The sequence below is a fragment of the Marmota flaviventris genome, chromosome 6 (genome assembly GCF_047511675.1).
Source record: "Marmota flaviventris isolate mMarFla1 chromosome 6, mMarFla1.hap1, whole genome shotgun sequence".
NCBI classification, from domain to species: Eukaryota; Metazoa; Chordata; class Mammalia; order Rodentia; family Sciuridae; genus Marmota; species Marmota flaviventris.
In genome coordinates, this window is record NC_092503.1 from 142,620,781 (window position 1) to 142,645,153 (window position 24,373).

Genomic DNA, 24,373 nt, shown 5'->3' on the forward strand with positions numbered 1-24,373 from the left:
AGCTCTTCTCGAGGGCATAGAGCAATATCTCAAAGTGATTCGAATTTGCATTTGTCTTCTTACAAATGAGAAGAACATGTTTTCATAAGTCTTTTGATATTTCATAGACCCTCTTTTGTGAAGTTCTTGTTGAAGTCTTCTTATTTTCTATTAGGTGGTCTGTCTTTTTCTTAATGACTTATAGGAGTTTATATATATATATATATATATATATATATATATATATATATATGTGTGTGTGTGTGTATACATATACATATATGAATATATTTATATAATATGTAAGTACATATATTCGGATATTAACAAGATATGAATAGCAAATTTCTTTCTTCACTCTCTGGCTTACCCATTCACTTTTTTTTTTTTTTTTTTTTGGTACTAGGGATTGAACTCAGGAACACTCAACCACTGAGCCACATCCTCAGCCCTATTTTGAATTTTATTTAGAAACAGGGTCTTATTGAGTTGCTCAGTGCCTCTCCGTTGCTGAGGCTGGCTTTGAACCTGCTATCCTCCTGTCTCAGCCTCCTGAGCTCCTGGGATTATAGGTGTGCATCACCGTGCCCAGCCCATTCACTTTCTTGTTGACTAGATGTGCTTAATTTTAAAACAGTCATATTTATCAATCTTCTTCTTTATGGTTGTGCTTTTTAAGTCCTGCTTAAAAAAATCCTTCCCTACCTTCCTTCCTACCTCTCCCCCTCCTCCTCCTCCCTCCTTTTCCTCCCCCTTCTCCTTCCCTTCCTTTCTCTTTGGATACTTTTTCCTTCTTGTTCTCTAGCATCATCTCTAACATAAAGCAAGTGTCTACAGATGCACTGAGACATCATTCTTCATCACCCCTTCCATACCTCTTCCCTCAGCTCTTTCTTGGAGAGAAAGAGTTTTACCTGGAAGGATTTATGATGAAAGTCCACCCCAGGATGAGCTTCTTGAGATCAAGGGCTGCATCTCTTCTACTTTTATTCCTCCAGTGCCTGGGATGGTGCTCCATAGATATTTATTTATCAATTTATTTATTGAGGAGTTCATAGATCATATTTTCATGGAAACACTGAGTCAAATGAGAAGCTAAAGCTTTACCCCAATGTCTGGAAAATCTACTGTCGGTCATGTAACTATCGCTCTTACCAGTTTCCTTTATCAGCTAAAACACCAACCCTGACAATGGTTCTCAACTTTGACTGGCACTTGGAGTCACAAAACTCCAGGGGAGTCTGTCCCATTGGCCTGGGATGTGGTCTGGGCATCAGGAGTTTTAAAACCTTTCCAGGTGATTCTAATGAGCAGCCAAGGCTGAAGATCACCAGACAAGGGACATAGTGAGGGTGCACGATTACTATCATGGGTGCCAGAGAAGACACAGGATTTCTAAGTCTGCATTTCAGATAATATATATATATATATATATATATATATATATATATATATATATATATATATATGTATAAATGTGTCCCAAATAGGATGTGGGACATTTTTGCTAATTCAGATTTTACTGGGTGGGCCGTGTTTTTATTTTCTGAATCTGGCAACCCTTGTTACTATACAATCATTCCTCACAGCTGACCCTGTGGGAGCCACTTCCTCCCAGGGTCTCCCCTTCCCCCGCACTTGATGGTGTAGTGCAAAGCACTCTGGCTGGACAGGGTTTTCTTGGGGCCTCCAGCTGTCTGTGCAGCTTTGTTCCATGGAACAAAACCCTCACAGCTGGAACACCTGGTGCCATACCTCCCTCACCCCCCAGAGGGTGTCAGGCTCAGGCCTGCAAAATTACGAATAAGCAATTGAAACCGCCTTTGGAGATTTTCACGGAAAATGCAAGATTGCATGAAACACAACAGTGGATACATGACACACTTAAAACCCAAGCAGAGGACCAGGACACCCTTCTCTTTCATTTTCCTTGCCTGACTAAAGGAAGTGGTTTAACCCACTGAATGACTCATTGATAGAGTGGTACCAGAGTTGGCTGATTTGTGAAAACAGACGACACAATCTCTCCCTTCCCTTGAATACCTTCTTGACATCCGTGGTCCTTCATCTTTCACCTAACAATTGTTTGGCGATTGTTACTCTTGAGTTCCTTGGAAAGTTCTAGAAAGAAAAGACCTCTCATTCCCAGGCTTGTGGGGTCCCTGTCACGTGATAATGAGGTTTACAACCCGTCACATCTGTAGTTTTGCTCCCACATTGTCAGAGTCTCTGGAAATGATTTCATTTCCATTTTTGGGGGAGGGGGAATTCCTGACTGCTAAGTCCATCTGCTCTTGTCCTTGAGACTACATTGTCTTGGAGCCACAAGGAGGTTCATATGCGAATAAATCCGACAGGGTTCAGGCAGTGTCATTAAATAATGGCACTTTTCTAGCACATTGTCACTTTCTTATAGCTTTGCATCTGATCTTGACAATGACCCTGACAGGTAAGGAAGGCAGACATTATTTTCACTGGTTTACAGAGAAGAAAAACATTCGGCACCGTTAAATGACTGCGGAAAAATACATCTGGCAAATGACAAAAACCAGACCCCAGGACTTTTGACTTTTAATATTGTGCTTTTTCTAGTACTAGTATACTCTGAGAACTCTATCTGAATGTGCAGGATCCTAACAACCCCTCATACATCTTCTTAAAAACGTAGATTCCCTCACTTCTCATGTTGTGGGGTTGGGAGTGGGACCAGCCTCCCAGAAGGAGCAGAAACTTAGATTTGAAATGTGTCACTGGAATTCCTGATTACAGTTCATGGAATCCCAGCCAGGTTGGAGGACAACACAGACACATGTAAGGGGAATTATTTGCTACATCTTTCCTAAGTGTCGTCATTACTCATAGTTTACTTCAAAAAATCACATTGGTTTCCTTAATAAGTACAACCAGAATTGAGAGGTGGAAGTAGAAAATCGGGTCGATTACTTACTGCTTGCTTCCACCTGTGCTCGATATCAGTGAGGACTGATTTCTTTTGGATTTTGTTCAGTTTAACCCATGTATATAGTGGATGTTTCCTGAATATCCGTGATATGCCAGGCACTGTGCTACGTCTGGAGTTAGCAAGGATAGTCTTCAGCTTTGTGAAGCTCACAGTCTATTGGGCAGATGGATGAAGAGGTATAGATCATTATAAGTGTCATTAGTAGGATCATCAGGCTATGGGTCACCATTGTGGGAATACAGAAGAGGGAAAGTTCTGCTGGAGTCAAGACAGACCCTAGGAGGGAGGCCTAGGGATTTCCTGGATGCTCATGAGTCTGCATACTTTAACTTGTGTTGTTTGGACAAATTCAAGGCCACTGACTCTTCTAGCAGGATATTAGGCTGACATCATAAATAAGGCATGGTACCTCTCTGTCTCTCTCCATATATATATATATATATATATATATATATATAGTCTGATGGGGTAAGAACATTTATAAATCAGAACCTCTCACAATTATGACGCAAACACAAAGTTTTGAAGACCTTGCTTGGCAATGAACTCAGATGGCTTGATCCCAGCCTGCTGGGTTCCCCACATACATCCTTCTAAGGGAAATTCTGCAATCAGAGTCAGCTGTGTGAGTCAGACTTCTGTCACTGTGACAAATGCCAAAGAAGGACAACTTAGAGGAAGAAAGATTCACTTTAGCTCATAGTTGCAGAGGTCTCTCTGTCTGTGGTCGGCTGGCTCCGTTCATTTGTGCCTAAGGTGAGGCACATCATTGGGCATGTGTGGGGAAGAGGCTGCTCAGTTCATGGCAGCAAGAGAGGGGAGAGAGAGAGAGAGAGAGAGAGAGAGAGAGAGAGAGAGAGAGAGAAGGGAGAGAATAAGGGGATGGGGACATCTTCCCAGGATACACCCCCAGTGACCTGCTTCCTCCAGCTAGGTCCCACCTTCCAATATTCCACTGAACCATCAATAGATGAATCCACAGAAGAGGTGAGGGCCCTCCTGATCCAACACTTCCCAAGACTCCCACCTCTGAATGCTTGCGACTTTGAAGGACCTTCCAGATCCAAGCCAATGTCAGGTGGAGCCAGCCGGGCTTGCGTCACCACCACACTGACCTCCTGTAGGAGAATGACAGTCACTAGGAGGGGAGCTGACAGTTCATGCCCACATCCTTGGTGTTAAAAGAAGTCTGCACATGCACCTGCAGCTCGGGTTTCAGGTGTGTTAATGTCAGGGTGGTACATGCCACCTTTGGTGACCTGCCTCTTGTATTCTTGGAGCTCTTTCTGCCCAGCTCAGCACGATCCCTGAGTAATAACTCCCAACCGGCAACTTAGGAAAAGGCATCGAGGAAGCTTAGCAGGTGACATCAGGCTTCTCTTTGGAGTCCTTTATGGCCCTCACTTACATTATTTCCTTGTAGAATTGCACTGTCTTATTTCATACAATTTTAACTCCTTTTCTCTCTATTAATCTCCTTCCTTTCTCTCTCCTACTCTCCTTCCCCACCCAGTGCCTAACCCATTTTTTTATTCTTTGCTTTGAGAGAAACCACTATAAATAAAACCACTATAAATAAAGCCAGAGTGGTGGCAGGTATCCCACCACAGGCTGAAGTCCCAGAAGCCATGGGCGGAGAGTGCTGCTGGCGGTCAGGAGGCAGGTGGACAGCCTGGTTCATGCCCAGCATCTCTCTGCCATTATCCTGACCTCGGGCAATGCTCTTGTTTTCACTGTGGTTTGGCTGCCTGGAAAGTGGAGCTCTTGGAGGCTGACTGCATGGAGAGGCTGGTATCTGTGTAACCCTGAGACGGAGGCAGGGTTCCAGAGCAGGAACGAAGACAGAATCAGCAGAGTCCTGAGGAAGAGATGGGAGTCTAAGAAAATGACATGGAACGTGCTTTCCTCTCTGAAACTGGCAACTCCTTTTGTCATCAGGGGAGATGGATTTGCTTGAAAATGTAACTTCCTGTTTTACAAGCATTTCTCAAAAACATTACAGCTTTTAAAATCTGGGCTCTGTGGGACGAAGAGTGACTCACTTGTGTGGTTGGGTACCTGAAGGAACCCAGAGCAACTGAATTCCGATCTCGGATGCCTGAAAGAAGATGAGAAAATCAAAGTAGAGAAAGGAGTAGTGTTAGCCTTTTGTTGCTGCCACCAGAATATCTGACACGAACAACTTGGAGGAAGAAAAGTTTGTGTTAGTTCATAGTTTCAGAGGGTTCAGTCCATGGGCAGCTGGACCCACTGCTCTGGGCCCCAAGAACAGCATGGTGTAGGGCATGGTGGATTGGTGGAAGAGAGATGCTCAGTTCATGGCTGCCTGGAAGGAGGGGAGAAAGAAAGAAAGGAAGGAAGGAAGGAAGGAAGGAAGGAAGGAAGGAAGGAAGGAAGGAAGGAAGGAAGGAAGGAAGAAAAGGGGAGGAAGTGGCCAGGGATAAGGTATAGTCCCCAAGGGCACACCTCCAGTGGCCTACTTTCCCTAGTCACGACCCACTTGTCTATTGTTTCTACCTCCTCCCCATAGTCCATTCAAAGTATTATCCATTAAATGGATTGATCCACTAATGAGGTCAGAACCCTCATGATCCAATCACTTCCCCAAAGTCCCAGCTCTGGACATTGCTGCACTGAGGTCCAAGACTTCAACATGAGCTGTCGGGGTCTCGATCCAAACAGTAACAGAAGTGAACACGCATTGACTTCTGTGTATGTCTCAGGAATTTCACCTTCTTGTCTCATTTAGTTGTGCGGGGAGGGCCTTCTGACTTGGGGTTATAGTCCTCATGCTACAGATGGCAAAGGCAAGGCTCAGGGAACTGAGGGAGTAGAGTGCAGAGCCAGAGAAGGGCACAGTTGAGATTCGAACTAAATCCATCTGGCATCCACTGGGTTGAGAAAAGAGGTTGATAGCTTGCTGACTTGGGAAATGTACATGAATTTTCTAACAATATGAGGAAATGCTACATTCTAGAATCCAACTACAACATTATCAGGTGTACATGAACAGAAATGGCACCTGGAAATAGAGCCTTCTGTTGAAAATGGAAGGACGTGATTAAAGAACTATAAACTAAGCAATTCTTAAAATTTGCCTTCCTCCCTCTCTCCCTCCCTCCTTTTCCTTCTTTTCTTCTCATTTATTTCCTTCTTACCCTCTTTTCTACTCTCTCCCGCCTTCCTTCTTGCCTTCATCTCTCTCTTACATTCTCTCTCTCTCTCTCTCTCTCTCTCTCTCTCTCTCTCTCTCTCTCTCTCCTCCCCCCCTTCCTCTGTATACTTCACCAGACTTAGAGATATGATGCATAATAACAGTTCCCACCCCTGAGAAGGTTCAGTCCATCTGAGGAGCTGGCCATAGAGACAATGATGTCCTGTGGCAAGCTGGGTTAGAGAGCCTTGCGTACCATTCTGCAAATCCAGATGAGGGAGCCAGTGGTTTTTCTTGGGTGAGTTAGGATAGAGAAAGTGAGGAGGTTGCATTTCACCTGGGCCTTGAATGCTGAGGGTAAACACTTACTCAGGGCTGGGGAAAGGCATTTGAGAAGACAGAAGAGCTCACTTTAAGTTTAGGGCATAGACAGGACCAGGATAGCTGGACTTCAAGGGCAGTGTGAGGGCTGAGGCTGGCATTTGACCTTCTCTTCAGGAAGGGCTGGGGACGATTTTGTCCTTCCTTCTCCTCCTCCTCCTCCTCCTCCTCCTCCTCCTCCTCCTCCTCCTCCTCCTCCTTCTCTTTCTTCTTCTTCTTCTACTTCTTCTCTTGTAAGAAATGGAGCTTGATATGACTCCTGGAGTTGGGGTGGAATTTTGAGCAGGGATAAGAACATTTCTAAATCAATACTCCCCACAATTCTGACCCAAACACAAAGTTTTGAAGACCTTGCTTGGCATTGAACTCAGATGGCTCGCACACTAGCCAAGTGTCCCGGATGGTAATGCTGTCACATCGACACGTCCACTCTGCTCTCTTGGCTTCTCCACATTTTCCACAATCTAGTGTAACAAGTCACTCACCCCACGGAGTCCACTGACCAAATTCCAAAGCAATGGGGCCGTCATCTATTTCTTCTTGCAGTGGGTACCAGGCTGTTCCTCAGGAAGTTGAATATCTTTGTTTGGTAGAATTGCCCTGGAAGGAATGCCTGGCGTTACTGGGGAAGAATTCTTTGGCCTTGTGGAAACGAAGACCAACCAAATGAGAAGGGGCGATGGCCATTCATTCAGGGCTAGAGCGAGGACTTACCACCAGCCCATGGGTTTGGGCAGAGACTCAAAGGCCAGGCAGGTGGAGTGGGGAATATTTACAAAGGAGGAGCTTTAAGTATGCCCTGAATGAGGCCATTGCTGTGGAGGTGCCCAGGTGGAGGTGGGGCGTCCTAGGGAGTGCTAGTGTGGCACATTTGGCTTTCTTTGGTTGATTCTAATAGAAGCAGGGAAACTGACAGTTGTTAAGTCCTGTCCTTTTGGGGCCATTTGTTATGGGGTTATTATATGACTCTCAGGACTGTTCCTGGACAGTGCCTGGCTTGCTACAAGTCCACCTTGAATAGCACCGACTGGCCCCCTGGCTGGCTCCTGTTGAGGGCCAGAGCTCTATTTTTACACATGGTCTGGTCATTAGTCACTCAGTCCATATACATGAAGGAAAGACTAGCTTCTGGATTTCTGGTTAGAATTAAGAAGAGTCTATTGGATAAGTGCACAGGCATATGGGGTGGAAAAGGGGCAGGATGAGCTGAATGCAGAATGAAAAGTTCCAAGGCCAAGTTGTGCCATGTGTTCTCGGTAGCACTGGGTTATAGGGCCAGCGTGGGGTCAGCTGCTGCTCCTAAAGACTGCAGGTCCTGCAGGAAGGGACACTTTATTATTATTATTATTCTTTTTTAAGTTCAGGATATTGTTGGGACCGCCCTGAAGATGCCCCATATGGAAAGCTGGCTCCTATATTTCCTTTGATAATTCGACCTCTCTGAGATGCAGGCCCGAGCTGGATGTGATATTGTTGCGATAGGAAATCAAGCCCCTTTAGGAGCAAAGATACTTTGTTTGATGAGCCATCCGGACAGCCCTGCTGTCAATTAACTGCAAACCACTTGAATAGAAAAGTAACTTTTCTCTTTTCTACTCCCCATCGCTTTATTTAGAATGATTTAATTGAAAATGGGATTTCCTCCCCCCCTTTAACTCGTATCAGGTGTCCTACTCAGGTGGTTGGGTATAAGAGTCAAAATATTTTTATAACAGCTATAAACAGCTTTACAATACACTTACTGTTTATGAGGAAGCCTGACATGTTGGGGAGTTTTCATGGCTGTGACCGGCATACAGCAGAGAGACCGGAATTTCTTATGGAGCTTTGTTAAAATGCGTTAATCCTGGTCACAAAGCCCAGTATAAAATTTTAGTGGCTTCTGAAACTGTCGCCCTGTTTTTATGTCCCCTGTCTGAATCACCCTGGAAGCCCATGGGATCCAGCAGAGATGAACGGATTTGCTCCTGTGCACTGTGTTTATGAGGCCACATTCTCTCACAGGCAGAGAGAGAGAGACAAGAACGGGACTTCAAAGGCTGTCTTCTCAACGATTGGTGGAGTGAACTAAAACAGTCTGACTTGTGTTTTGGGTAACTTTAGTTGAAGGTCTCCCCAAGCTAAATGGTGGCTTTTTACAAAGAAAAAAAAAATGTGACTCTTGGGGGGAAGATTGAATTAATTGGTGGTAAGGATGCCTGGCTTTTCTGAGGCAAGAATGCAGGCATAATGAAATGCAGCACAAGATGAACTTGTTTGGCTGGATCAGAAAGTAAGTTTAAATGATTAGCATCCTCTTTAATAGCCCATAGCAAATAACATAGTTTAATGACCTTAATGACATAAATTCTTGTGAATTAACAATTGCTAGAAAATTATAAAGAGGTTCTCATTAAATGGGCACCCACAACCAATATGGGGAGATGATTGCAATTCAGCAGTTCTTTAAAAAGCAGCTGTGAAGGAGGAGGCTACATATTTTTCCTTACCTATGCTATGGGCAGGGCGTAAGTCCTGCCTGATTACCAAGGGTACAGATTCAGAAATTGCACATTCCATTTCCTATTCTGTGACAGGAAAAAGCATTCCTGAGAGTTCACCTCTGAGCATTTTCATGACACCGAATTCAGAGATTGTTCAGGAAGGAAAGGTGAATGAGAAATTTTAATGGGTCCAAAAGGCAAGTGATGTTTCTTTTCTATTCATGTTGCGTTGTCAGTTGATTCTGTTTCTTACGTCAAGACAGCAGTATCTCCATCCCACCTGAAATTAGAAAAGTGAAAATATTGTTTTAAACCCCTCCAATGGGTAGGCTATGATTCTAATTTACTGTGGTCTCAGAATGGGGATCCTCCTTTAATCAGTGAAGTGGAATAATCCACCTGTCTCCTTGTTCATCTGAAATGATGATTCCTGGGAGTGCCCTGAGCACCTACACCCTGTGTTGGGCACCACGCATGTTAGGGGGAAGCAGTAGAACACAGCCCCACCCTCATGGACCCCACGCATGAAGAAGTTCCAGAAACAGTCACAGAGGCAGGCAGTCACTGTGCAGTATGACAGACTCCACCATGGCAGGAATTTCACCTGTATATAAAAGGGCCACAATCTCTCTCTTTCTTTAGAATTTTGATGTGCACCATTATTGAATTTTAAAATTGTACAGATTTCCAAGAGCCGTCGGTTGCGGAAGTGAATCCAGCACCTGGCTGTCTCTGCGGTCTCTGGGGCTCAGGTTGCTTCCACCTGTCCACAGCACGGGGATATATTTGCAAACCACTTTGAGAGTCTTTTTGGCAGAAAGAAATGTGAATCCTCTTGGTGGGCTGCCCGGGGAAGACCATGGTTCTGCACAAACTGATGCTTGGTGAAGCTGTGGCAGCCCTTCCCATTGGAGATGTCAGTGTGGAGACCCTTGAGTATACACAGTGTCTTCACGTGTGCAGGGAAAAATTGCAGCATCTGTGGTACCGTGCATCCCTATGGTTCTGAGTATCCGAAGTTGTTCCCACAGTTTGATCAGTGCACATCACAACAAGATGTACATGTGCAGAGTCAGGCTGCAGATAGACTTTTATTTAATGTAAATAGTTTCTGTTTCCACTGAGATCGTTTTTGATACTCCTATGCAGTATTACTCAGCTTTTTTATTGAAAAACGGACAATCAGCTTACTGCTCAATAGTGAAAAGGGATTTAACCGTGTGAGCACTGGTGTCCAAGAGATGCTGGTTTTTTACCTTGGTGTTGAGATATATTTGGTGGTTGGTTTTAAACCTGAACTTAGTGCATTCTTTTAAAAAGTTGAAAGTATAAGATAAGAACACTTGAACAGGCAAAAGAACACTAGAGCAGGGTTTGCAATAATGGCTTGAATGCTAGCCCATTGGATGGGCGGTTCCCAGGATCTCTGAAAATGTCAGAATCAGCAATGAAACAAACCATCATCCACTCTGCATGGTCATGATAGAGGTCCTTGGAACTGGTTTAACTAGGTCACAGGCATTCAGTAGTGTTGTGCTTGTCCCGTGTGCACATGTCACCTAGGGGACAGGCTGGGGGGCCATCTGTGGATGCAGGGCTCTGGCCTTGTTCACAAGTGTGTGTGTCTGGAGCACTAGCCTGTTGCCCTTGTGCAGGGTGCAGACTCGTTTTCAGGAGGTTTAGGTCTCACTCACAGGAGCTCCTGTGAGCTGGGGGGTCGGTGCATTCTGGATCCATAGCCCCTGGAGCATCCCATGTCCACAGAGAAGTAGCTTGTCCTCGCTGCAGTTGTGCCATTTGTCATCGAGAAAGATGGTCTCTACTCTTTGCATTTTATGTTTTGATAAACACTGAAGATCTGGAGCTGTTAAATATGAAAAAAAACTCAACACTGCTTTATTTGTCATATCGGAACTTTACTACTTTTAGCACACAATGAGTAATCAGTTTTCTGTACACTTGTCTTCATTTTCATCTCCATGAACTGGCACTGTAATTAAAGGTATTATGATAAAATCTGTATTAAAACTATACAAATTTCATAAAATTTGAATTAAAAACTCAAATCATATAAATGCCATGTATGTCAATGCGTTTTAATCTCATTTTTTTTTCTTTTGCTTTCTGCTGAACTTTCACATACTCTCTGATCTTTTTCTCCCATATCACATTCCAACCAGTATTTATAGCCTAGAATACATCTTTGGCTTTCTTCATTCTTAAATAATTGTATGCAATCGTATATTTACATATTTTTATATAGAAACATAATCTAGGCATTCTGATCACTGGGCTATATAAAAATAGATTATAGGGACATAGATCATAGTCTGATTTGATCTGATTCTAGGATTTGAATGAGGAAATTTATCCATACCCACGGCAGCAAGGGACCTTCTTGGACTGATAGACTGTTGCTCAGAATTTGCTGATTATATTTACACTTTGTAGAAATTACCTTAAGCATTGGCTCTCATACCCTGCAGACAGGTGGGAATAAACCCCAGATTTACCTGGGCTGTCTCCTACCTCTCGGATGACAGTGAGGTCTTTACTGCTCAGGGTTAGTGATGCTCAATTTCATTTGTGTCTTCTCTGTGATTGTGGCTCTTCATTCCAAAAGCAATTCTCAAGCTCTATCAGAGAGCAAAGAGTCTATTTGTGAACTCAAAGTTTTAAGACCATCCTGTTATATTTTAAAATAATCAATGGATGCACACATATACCAGCTCAATGAAATCCCAACTCTGTCTTTCTGGTGCTTCCAAGTGACAGGGATGTGGGGAGAGAGGAAAGCAGGCTTGAACACAAACCTGTCCTTGTCATTTCTCAATGGCCTTGGGCACTGTGAAGAACTTTACTGAAGGATAAACTTCCAAGGACTGTAAAAAAATTGGGCGTTCCATTTTTTGGTGCCTGATGGTCAACCAACCACAGCTGATTAACTTATAAGCTTGAGAGTGTCCTCGGAAGATCTGGTTTATATACAGGCTGTTGGAACCCCTCTGAGTAGTAGGAATTTTGAGAAGAATGCTAGTTGTCTGAGTGTCTTGCCCTAACTGCCAACTTTATCTAATAAATTCTTTGTACAGATGGTTCTTGGGAGTTACCCAAGTGGTGCAGGAATTTGGTTATATGGGAGAGGGGAGTGGGGAGGAGAATGAGAGATAGAAAGGGAGGGAGAGGTAGAGGAGTGGAAAGATAAAGGATGAGATGGGATGGGGTGAGTCTTGCCTGGAGTATCAGCTTCCATTGGGGAAGAGAGAGGAGAATCTCTCCGTGGATCCTTGTAGTGATGGGGACAGCAACACTCTACAGGCTTTTAAGATGATATGACTAAAAATAGCACAACCAAAGAGATGATGCAGAGGAATCCAGGAGACTCAAGGGAGGAAGTCGGATAGAGGAGGTGAGGCAGTTATTAGATGCACACAGGAAAAAAAAAATTCTAATAAGATTTAGGCAGATCCCTTTCACGCTGTTGTCAAAAGCCCCCACACACCCTCTTTACTCCAGGCTGCAGGTAGGGAATTAGTGCATTACCAGTTACCTCTGATGTTTGTGCAGGCCATGCCCGTCTTAGTCTATTTTGGACTGCTATAACAAAATGTCACAGACTGGGTGGCGTATGAACAAACAACATTTATTTTTCACCGTTTTGGAGGATGGAAGTTCAGGTCAAAGTGCAATTGTATTTGATGTATGGTGAGGGTTGCTTCTGGGTTCATAGATGGTGAGTCCCCCATAGTAGAACCTATTCATGGTCTCTCAACATCTTTTCTCCATGGCCTGAAACTCTGTCTTCCAAGTGATCTAGTCTGAAGGTGATGTTTTCCATTGACTTCTTAATTTTATTTATTTATGTATTTATTTATTTATTTATTTTGGAGGGCAGGAACTGGGGAATGAACTCAGGGACACTCAACCACTGAGCCACATCCCCAGTTCAATTTTTTGTATTTTTTTTAATTTAAAGACAGTATCTCACTGAGTTGCTTAGTGCCTCACTTTTGCCGGGGCCGGCATTGAACTCACAATCCTCCTGCCTCAGCCTCCTGAGCTGCTGGGATTACAGGCATGTACCACCACACCCAGCTTCATTTTGAGAAGCTGCCTGTCTGCTTTCTTGGTTTCATGTCACAGAGCAGTCAGAAAAGTGACCTTCTCTATTTCTCCATCTTCACTGGGACCTGAAGTTGTTTTTTCAAGAAAAATTTATGAAATTGACATCCTTAAAAGTCAATTTCAATGACTTTATATTTAAGACTCTTTGTAGATTTCCCTTCCACCTATATTTTCTTTCCCTGAGCCCATCTTTATGGTCCTTTGAGACTTAAAATATAAATGTCTGAATGACCAGCCTCCGTGTCTGCCTGGCCTTCTGCTGATCCTGTTCTCAGCATGGCCTCTGCCCCCAACACTGCGGCAATGTGAGGGGCACAGAAGAAGGGCTGTGGAAAAGTACCTTGAAAGGGGGTAAGGTTTTGTTTAAATGCAAGATGGGGAACGCGTCAAAGGGCGATGAACAGTTTTCCATTGTGCCAAAGCGTGCAGGAAAAGGCTTGGTCCCCAGCCTGTGAGGTTCTTGGAAGGTGGCATAACCTCTAGGAAGTGGGGTCAGTGGAGGAAGTGAGGTCACGGGGGGGGGGCATTGAGGGGGATATTGGGACCTGGGCTTCCTTCCCTGTCTCTCTTGGTTTCCTGGTCACTGGGAGGTGAGAAGATCTTCTCTGCCAGGACTCCCACCATGATGTACTGTTCTGCTGCAGGCCCAAAGTAACAGGGTTCGGGGATCGTGGATTAAAACCTCTGACACTGTGGGCCAAACAAACATTTCCCCCTCTTAAGTTGATGATCAGGTGTCTCATTGCACGGGTGGAGAGCTGACTAACATTTTAAGGATCCCTGGAAGCACTTGCAAAGACTCCCAGCCAGAGTCTGCACCTTGGTAGCAACAGTAGAGAGCAAGATGTGCCATGGTTTGCTTGTGTGAATGTGAGGGCTGTAGACCCAGATTCAGAGGGGCTCTCAACAGCTAATGGAGGGAGGCTAAAGTTCAGAGGAGAAAATTCTGGTCCAGGTAGAGAATAAGTCAAACAGGCATGACATAAATAATATTGTAATATCAAGGTATATTTTGCAATATTAAGAGCTTTTTTTTCCCTGGAGTCATGAGATTTAGCAAATAAAAAGGCCAGTATTTTATCTGTCAATTCTGTCTTCATACCATGAGTAATATTGTCATTTCCAACCAAATATATCATGCTTACTTTTAAAAATAGCTTTATGAAGACATGATTCATATAACATACAATCCACCCATTTAAAGTGCATAATTTAATGGCTCTTAGTGTAGTCACAGAGTTGTGCATCCATCACCAGAACTGACTGCAGAATATTTTTTGTTAGCTCAAGATAGTACTTTGAACTCATGAACCATCATCATCTCCCAATCACCCTCTCAACCCTTGCCCTAATTACTAATCTACTCTCTGTCATTATAGATTTCCCTATTCTGGACATTTCGTATGATTGAAACCTCACAGTATTTATCCTTTTGTGACTGACTTATTTCACCTTGCACAATATCCTCAAGGTTCATCTGTTCTTTATTTCCTTTTCAAGGATTACTAATATTCCACTGTGTATATAGACAGCATTTTGTTTATTTGTTTGTCTGTTGATGATGAACACTTGAGTGTCTTCCACTTTTTAACTGTGATTAATGCTGCTATTGAACATGGGTGTATAAGAATTTGTTCAAGTTCTTACTTTCAATCTTTCAGGGTGTATAACTAGAAGTAATAATGCATGGCCGGCTGATAACCCTATGTTTAACCATTTAAAGGACTGCCATATTGACATGAAAAGTGACATATTTTCCCTGTGATTTTAGTTGGAAAGAAATAAATGGAGCAAGCCTTCAAATCTCTATCCCTCTGATCTAATTGAGTAATATTCACAAGTTGCTATATAATTCTCCCTTCTTTCTGCCCTTGCATTCCCAATAAAAAGGGAGGAAAAAAAGCAGAAATCGTCTCTATGAGGAATAAAAAGCAAACCCAGAGGGAAAACTTCCTACCAAATTATTAAAAAACCTGATAGTTCATTTTCAAATGATTAAAAACGGAAAATTCTTTAAGTCCAGGAATAGGGATGGATTTCCAAAGCTTTCCCTGTTCCTTCAAACCCACAGTCCGGATTTTATTTTTATGGGTTTGGAAATGAAAACCACAAGAATCCTTCATGTAAATCTCGACATTAAGCCAGTCTTCCCTCGTCCTGCCCCTGGAATTATTTATTTAAGCGGGCAATAATAAAAGGTGTCAGCAATTCAGTCGTGAGCTCTGGAAGATTTCTGGATGCCCTGACCTTTAAGCGTCTGCGTCTTGACAGGTGAGCTGTTCTTAGGCCGCCTGTGAGATATGGCGGGCCGTGGGGTCAGGCATGCTAATGATAAAATTACCATTTACCTTTTACCTGGCAGGCCCAGGGCCTGGCATTATAAATGTAGGTAACCTTTCACCTCAAGCTCTCCGCTGCTCCTCCCTTCTGAGATGACGGATGGGGACAAGGACGGCAGCCAGTGTGGTTTTCCTCCGTGGGTCTCTTTGGGGAGTTGCTTTTTCTCTCGACCTGGATAAAATGTTATCTTGTTGGAATCTGTGCAGGGCTGGGGTCGGAGTGGGGCTAGGAGAGCAGGAGGCTGCGTTTGTCATCTCAGATGTCTGGCATTTTTGAAGCACAGCCCTTGCTCCTGCTCTTTCTCTAAAGCTGCAGGTATTCACGAGGTTTGTTTTTCTTTTCTTTTCTTTTTTTTTGGTGGCCTGCTTTCAATCTGTAACCGCACTCCTCTTCCTGCGGCTTGCAACAGAATGACATTTCAGTTGCTACTGAGTGCAGGATGCGGGTAAGTAATGAGGGGACCTGGTGGCAATTTACAGGATGCATGTTTTAAGTTGGTGCCCAAGAAAAACGAAACACAGAGGGCACGGGTTGTTGAAGAGGCAGAGGAGAGTTCGGCCAAGTCGTACAAAGTTCATGGAACATGGCGTTAATGACAACTTTCTGGGCTAGCAGTTGGTGCCGTGTAAGCTGAACCTTGACGTATTCATGAGTTAGTGTTTAAGGTGTCAAGGGAGGGCATAATGGTTTACAAATAACACTTAGCTAAATATCCAAAGACCGGTTTGGGTTAGAATTAAAATCAGAATGCCTTAATGATGAGGTAGTAAGATTATTATTATATTATTCTTCATTAAATATTTAACTTCCTGGTGGTTTTGAGAGCGGAGAATGTGAAGAGAAATAGAACAAGTGAGGGGAAGGAGAGAGACCGAAGGAGGAAGGGGGAGAGAGGAAGGAGAGAGGAAGAGGGGGAGGAAAAGAGGGAGAAGAAGATGGAGGAAAGGAGGGAGATGGTGATGGGGAGGGAGAAGGAGGAAGTGGAGAGAGGGAGGGAGGAGAGATTGAAGGATGGAGGAAGGAGACAGGGAAGACAGGAAGGCAGCAATACAGAGTTCCAATGGCTCAGAAGGCCGGGGCAGGAGGAGTGCAAGGTCGAGAGCAGACTCAGCAACTTCGTGAGACCCTGTCTTGAGACAAAAAAATAAGATGGGCTGGGGATGCGGCTCAGTGGGTAAGCACCCCTGGGTTCAATCCCTGGTACCAAAAAAACCAAACCAAACCAACCCCCCAACAACAACAACAAACCAAGAAACAAAACAAACAAAGACAAAAACTTAGAGGAAGAGAAGGTTGTTTGGGGCTCATGGTTTCCGAGGTCTCAGTTCATGATGGCTTACTGCTTAGCTCTGGACCTTAGGTCATGCAGAACATCATGGCGGAAGGGCATGATGGAGGAAATCAGCTCAGCACACGGCAAACAGGCAGCAGAGAGAGCTCTGCTCACCAGGGAAAAAATATAAAACCCAAAGCCACCCCCCATGACCTGCCTCCTCAGGGACACCCTGCCTGCCTGCCTACAGTTACCACTGGGCCAATCCACATCCATGGACTAAGCCATTGGTTGGTTGCAGGTCTCCTAATCTAGTCATTTCGCCTCAGCATGCTGTTGCACTGTCTCACCTGTGAGCTTCTGGGGTCACCTCGTATCCAAAGCATAACAGGCTGGAGGGAAGAAAGGAGGAAAGGAAAAGGAGAGCCCTGTTTTCCACGCTTGGTCACTTTTTATCTGAAGTCTGTCCAAAGCAGAAAACTGGGGTCACTGCTGCCTAAGAAGAGAGAGAGAGTGAGAGCAAGAGCAAGGGGGGGGGGGGGGGGAAATCAGTGTAGTTACTCCTCCAGGCCTGCAGGACGCGCTAGGCTTTTCTGAACCCCAGATCTCACAGATGGATGGCAGTAAGGAGCCAGGATCCCTGGCTCTGCAAATGTGCCTCTTAGATCCTCTCCACAAAGCTGAACCTAGGGCTTTCATGATATTCGCCTGGAACTTACAAGAATACTTTGTAAATGATGATAACTAAAAACCCAGCAAGTACTGCCTAGTTGCTTCATGTGCTCATTTAGCTCAGAATTTGGTACCTTGTATTTGTCATATGGAGTAAATCTTCAGCCACAGGATCTCATTATGAATGTGGTCCAGGGAGGAGATATAAATTCTTTTGACCACTTGCAGCATATTCAAATGAAAGCTGGTGCTAATGAAATTATTCTCATGTAATTAGATATATTAAATAATGTCCCAGGTTGGTTCAATGACATGGTTGGACTGCTAATTTTTATTCTTTCCAGGCACAGAGAGGATTCTCTCGGAAGATTTGTGCCACAAATAGCCCCAGAAGCTGGCTGATTTTGGAATCGTTGCTGTGCTAAAACCAGAGCTCACCAGGCATCCTCTTTAAGAAAATTAAATCTTCCCTTCTTCCTCAGTAAGCTGGTGACCCAAGTCAGAGTGACAGCAGAAGCCTTTTTCCTGGAACCCTTGAGCTCAAATTCAATGTGTTGACAAGGTCCTCGCGGGGACCCCATTCAGCCTGAATGAACTGGCAGAATTGGCAGTTGTTCCCAGGTTTATCGGATCATGTCCCCCTGTTTTACTTTATTTTGTGAGTCAGCCCTAACTCAAGACACCAGAATCACAACAAGAGTCCCATTTCTGCTGGACAAAGGGCTGAGCCCTGCATTCACACTCATCAATCATTCCTCATCCCTCCCTGGACCCGGAGCAACATGGAGTGGGATGATGGTTCTGTGTCAGATGCGGCACAGGTTTAGACCTTCTTGTCACACTCCTTGGTGTGGGGGGTATGACTGTATATGTTTAAGAGCAGGAGAAGGCAGGGTGACAAGAAAAGAATTAATCTTGCCTTCAAATTACTCCATTTATTTTACTTGGATAAACTGCAATGAATGAAATAACTTACAAGGAGCCTTCACCTCGGCAAGTCTTGAAGTCATGGCATCAGCCTCATGACAACTCTAGGTAATGACGTGGAGGGGGACACCATCCCTCTCTTGTCTCTTCCACAACTATTGCTCTGAGACCTCTGTTGGGTTTCCTGACTGCTGTGGGTTGGGCACAACTGTGAAAGAGAGACATGAAGAACAGAGGGGGAGAGAGAGACACAGACAGACGATCTTACACTTTTATTCTCTTTACAAGACCTTATCAATATCAGGAGCATTCAACATAGAGTCCTCCTCATGGGTGGATCCTTCCAATGTTTAATTTGGGTCCTTCAAGGGATAAGTGTAGTTACTCCTCCAGGCCACCAGGGGGGCACTATTTGGAATACTTGTTCAACACATGACTTTTTACACTGAATGGACCAACAAACCAGAACAAAATTCCTGACTCTCATCAACCAGCCAAGCCTGACCCCTTCCATTCCAAAGGGTAATGCATTTTGTGAACCGAGTGTGAAACTAAATAGGTAGTCCTCTTTAGGGATGTAGATATCTCTGCTTCAGAAAATGTTTATTGATTCTTTAGGTTCAGACCAACATTAATCATGCAAAAAGGCAAAGACGTGTGACTCAGAGTCCCGGTGGCAGGAGACAGGGGAACAGGTTTTCTTTTTACAGTGAGACTTATGTCAACACATTTCTGAAAATTAATCAATAGTCAAATAACTCAAGTGACAGATTGATCATTCTGGCGGGGACCAAAGTCTATAAGATGCCGCACGATTAGAAAAGAAACAACACATAAGGCATTTTATTTGATATTATTCAAGCGTCTACTGATCCCATCATAGTTAATTCATCCTTTCCCATCAGTCTCTGGAGATAGGAAGATAAATGTAACAGTAAAATGAAATTTAGCCATTACATTAGAAATATCAACTTGCAGAGCCCCTACCCACTCTTTCATGTATAATTTCATACTAGAAAGTAAGGTTATAGATTCCATATCAGTTGAAAATGGACTCTATGTAGTATGTTTATAAAGTCTTTAATAGATTTTAAAATACCTTTTCTAACATTGACTTATAGCTTGACTTTCTTCTAAGAGTTTTTTTCCTTTGGAAAAAAAATATGAAGTTTTAAGATTCTCCTCTTATAAGCTATCTTCTACTTGCTTATCAATAGAAGATTTATTATGGCTTCTTAGTTCTTTGCATGTTGAATGTTGCTCTGGAAGCTCAAAAACTTTTAATAAAAAAGCTGGGGGGTAAATATGTCAGGGTTCAGGTTTGTATGTTGCATGATCTCAGTTGATTTCCTGGGCTCTGGAAATCTTCATTCAAGTGTAAAAAGAATCAAAGAAGAGTCTGTTGGAATGGTTGGGAGGAAAAAATGAATTATATGCTTGGCAAGTGGTTGGTACTAATAATATTCCTTAGTGTCATGTTCATTATCTTTATTGCTATTCCTCTTATAAGAAAACTATATTGTATTCCTCCTATATGAAACATTTTTCTTTTAGAAATCTTTATCACAGAAAAATGAAAAAAAATCTAAAATGAATGACATTCAAAATGATAATAATCACAAAGCATGGAAAAATTCTAAATTGCTTCCCATTGTTAAAGGAAAAATGTATTTCAGATACATATGTTATAGTGTATGCTAATCCTTAAGAAATATTTATTTATATGTTATGTATGCCAATACTTTGGAATATTCAAACACATAACTATGCTGGATGGTTTTAAGCTATCTCTATTCTGTGTGTCACTCAGACACCATGATTGCCATGGCCAGAGTGACACATGTCACTTGTTATTTTTAATAACATTCTCAGCAAGTCATATGCCCAGACCTACCTTCCACATGATGGGGGAAGTTCTTTCTCATCATATGTTTGGAAGATAAACTGGAAATAATTGAACCGTGTTGATGATCACCACTGACTTCCATTTTTTCTTGCATTTTGAAATCAAATAGATACAACTGAGAAAAGGAGGAAGTCTTCTTCAATGGGGCCATGTGGGTGCTGTGGTTGTCCTACTTACACCCTTCCATGATCACTGCCACGGCCAGCATGGGGTAGGCTAAGGGTACCAGGGAGGACCCCCTGGAGCAGCCTCAATTCTGAGGCATGTTCTGTGTCGATGGCTGTCAAACTTTATCATGCTCCAGAATTACTTTGAGGAGACTAAAACTATACTCTAGAAATTCTTGAATCAGTAGATCTGAAGTGGAGTGCAAGCATTTGCTGTTTGAGCAAATTCCTGAAGGTGTAATTCTTCTGCAGTCTCTCTCTCTCTCTCTCTCTCTCTCTTTCTCTCACTTGCTATAAGGAATTGTAAAGTCCCAAGAGCTGCAGTCAGCAAGCTGGAGACTAGGGGTAGACAATGGTGTCACCCGTCTGCACCCGGAGGCTGAGAACCAGGAAAATGGATGTTTTAAGTTCCAGTGGTTCTGGGGCTAATGGTGTAGCTCCAGAATCTGGGCTGGAAGGGAGGGGAAGATGGTCGTTCTAGCTTGAAGGCAGGCAAGCAGAGGGAAAGAATTCTTTCTTAGCCTTTTATTCTCTTTTTCTATTAAATTATTTATTTATTCTAATTTGTGATACACGATGGCAGAGTGCAATTCATTTCATATTACACACGTGTAGAGCACAATTTTTCAAGTCACTGATTGTACACAAAGTATTTTCACTCCATTCGTGTCTTCATACATGTACTGAGGGTAATGATGTCTATTTCATTCCACCATCATTCCTACCCCTTGCCCCCTCCTTTCCCCTCCCTCCCCTTTGCCCTATCTAAAGTTCCTCCTTTCCTCCCACGTCTTAGCCTTTGATTCTACTCAAGCCCTCTCTGGATTGGTTGAGGAACACCATGATGGGGAGGGTAATCTGCTTCACCCAGTTCACTGACTCACGTGCTCACTTCATCCAGAAACACCCTCACAGACTCGTCCAGATGTCAATCAAATGTCTGGGCACCCCATGGCTCAAGTAAGTTGACACCAACAATTAACCATTAAGAAAGATGATGCAGATGCTGTTGGTCTGGGGACAGCACTTTGAGAATCACTGTCTCTCTGTGCTGTTTTCCAGAGTTTCCCAGGAGGATTGAGCCTCGGTTCCCTCAGTCGTGCCCTGCTCTCCTGGGCACCCTTTATTGACTTTCTTCCTTTCTTGTTCTCATTTATCTCCTCCTCTAACTCTCTTTTCTTTCCCCCATTATTTCTTGGGATTAAATTCCAAATTAAGTACTTGTTCTCAAAGCCAGCTTCTGGGGAAAACCAGCCTAAGACGTTTACCCATAGCACATCAATGTCTGAGACCAGCTGCTTATGAGCATTGTGTTTGAAAATGTATATAAATAAAAGAATACTTGTTATCTGTCTTTGTGGACATAAAAGTTATCATTCTTGTGTTTTCAATCTTAATACTTTTGATTTTAGATTAAAAGGATCATCCTCATGACTGTTGGAGCTCTGATCAAATTTATTGTGGGTGGAGGTGTTCTGTGTATATATGTGGTATATATACACAATGGAATATTATTCAGCCATAAAACGAATGACTTTAGGATTTTGCTGATAAATGGATGGATCCAGAGACTATCATGCTAAGTGAAATAAGTCTCTGCTCTGACTCTCCCTCTTCTGTCTCCTCTTCTTTCCAGTTTCTCTTTGCCTCCTAGGATACTCACACTACTCTCTGCTCCATCTTTTGCATAGGAAAGCAGTTGAATGATGCTATTTCACAGGAAAATATCATGCCTGATGTGTTTGTTTCATCTCTAAATTAAATTAGAAACCCGTATTGAAAGCCTGCTATGTTTCAAGAATCAAAACCAGGCAAAGGAAATCCAAGGGCAAATATTATACACCTCATGCTTTAGAGACAGGACAAGTTCAGTTTCTGAGCCTGTTTGCACATAGCAATCACTTCCAGAGCTTAAAAACTATGTTTAACCTAAGTATCCATCAATGGATGAATGGACAAAGAAAGTCTGGTATATACATACAGAGGAATATTATCCAGTCTTAAGACAGAGGACAATCTTGTTACCTGAGACAACATGGATGAAACGGGAGGATATGATGTTAAGTAAAATAAGGCACAGGCACAGAAAGACAAAGACTGTAGGGTATTATGGATACATGGGCCCTAAAAAAGTGGAGCTCATAGAAGTGGAAGCTGGCTGGGTAGTTACCAGGATCTGATGGTGGTGGGTTGTTGGTAAAATAATATAAAAATTCCAGCCAGACAGGAGGAATTAGCTCATGAAGTCTATGTATAACACAGTGGCTATAGTTAACACGTTGAACTCCTGAAAATTTCCGAAAGAGTTGATTTTAAGTGTTCTAACCATAAAGATTGACAAGAAGGTTGAGGGTATTAATTAGCTTGATTAAGCCATTTCACCACATTTACAAATTTCAAAGCATCATGTTGTACACCAGCTGATTGGTGGTTGCTAGGGGGTTGCTATGGGTCCTCACCTAGCCTGACTGAGTCAGGGACACCTGGCGCAGCAGATCTCTCCTGTTATTTGTAGATACACAACTCAGCAGGGTGGGTATGTGCCTAGGAGTGCTCTGTGGATCTTTCCAAGGACAAGGGTCACGCCCCCTTTCTTGGACAGGCTTTGCTCTGAGGTAGAGGCTGATTTCTCAAAAATGGAGTCACATCAGTTTCTCAGTTCTGATGTGCAGCCAGCTATATTATTAGCTTTAAAGATTAGGAGTGCTTACTCCAGTAAACTCTGCTCTAATGAAGAAAATTCAGGCACTATGATAGGCCAATAGGAGAGATTTGGGCGGGGAGGGGGGGGGCTCACAGTAGCCTTCCTAGTACCTTTAAAATCACAATATATAAGGACAGTATTACCATCCTCAATACTCAGGTTCTCTTTAGTGGGCTTGATGCTAATGATAAAGGATGATGATATTTTTTTAAAAATGAGAGGTGAACTGTAGCTGCTGTGAATAATCCGACTATTTTATGGTGCTCATTGAATCAAGTCTATTAGTAATTCAAAAAACATTTTAAGGCTGCCACTCCCAGTTGCTCCATGAGTGTCATTTTCCAAGACTCAGCCCTGAGACAAGTGAGGTCAGAAGGTGGTCATCATAGGGCATGTTCTGGCTCAATAAGTCATTGGAGTTTAAGACTCAGGTTTGCATGGGCTCCTCAAAGACAGATATGATTGGTCGTTTCTCTTTAAAATGTCCTGGAAGTTTAAGTTTTGGGCATGTGGAAATAAACAGAGACCAACCCAATGAGCAGGGCTGATGGCTATTCATCCAGGGCTTGCGATCACAAAAGGGGGGGTCGCTGTTGCTGTGGGGAAGCTGGAGGTGGGTTAACTAGAAGCAGGGCCCTGTGGTCTGATTGCATCTCCCCAAAATTCATATGTTGAAATAACTGCCAACGTGATGGGATTAAGAGGTGAGGCGTTCAGGAGGTGGTCAAGCCATGACAGCGGAGCCCTCGTGGATGGGATTGGGGCCCTTATAAAAGAGGTTAGTTAAAAGGATCTGCCTTGACCTTCTTTGAGAAGGGCATCTGTGAAGTGCATGGCAAGCCCTTACCAGACACCAAATCTGCTATTGCCTTAATCTTGCACCTTCCAGACTCTAGAACTATAAAAAATATATGCATATATTTATTATTTATAAATTACCCTGACTAAAGTATTTTGTCAGAGTACTCTGAATGGGAAAAGACATTGACCATCCCATATGATTGGTTTGGAGGGCATATTTAGCTTTTTCTAGTTGCTCCTAAATTGGAAATGGGGGCGGAATCTAGGGAATATTTTGGTTATTAATCAAGTCCTGGACATTTGGGGCTCATAGTTATAGGAATTATTGTTTAGTTTTCTAGATGAATTGATAGACATGATGGTCTGATATCCTCTAAATCAGACTAGTAGATAGGTAGTTGGCTGGCTAACTGGGCTATTATAGATAATGGAGTTAGTTTCCTAGGCTGGATACGGTAGACTGTGGATTGGATTGTATTTTCGACCCCCACCTTTATTT

General features: G+C 43.2%; 1 long non-coding RNA gene across 1 annotated transcript; it reads left to right on the plus strand.

The window, feature by feature from the left end:
- Positions 1–15,509: 15,509 nt before the first annotated feature.
- Positions 15,510–21,723, plus strand: LOC139706072 (uncharacterized). Its single transcript, XR_011707787.1, has 2 exons — positions 15,510–15,869; positions 17,714–21,723. It is a non-coding gene; the product is annotated as an uncharacterized lncRNA (long non-coding RNA).
- Positions 21,724–24,373: the final 2,650 nt, after the last annotated feature.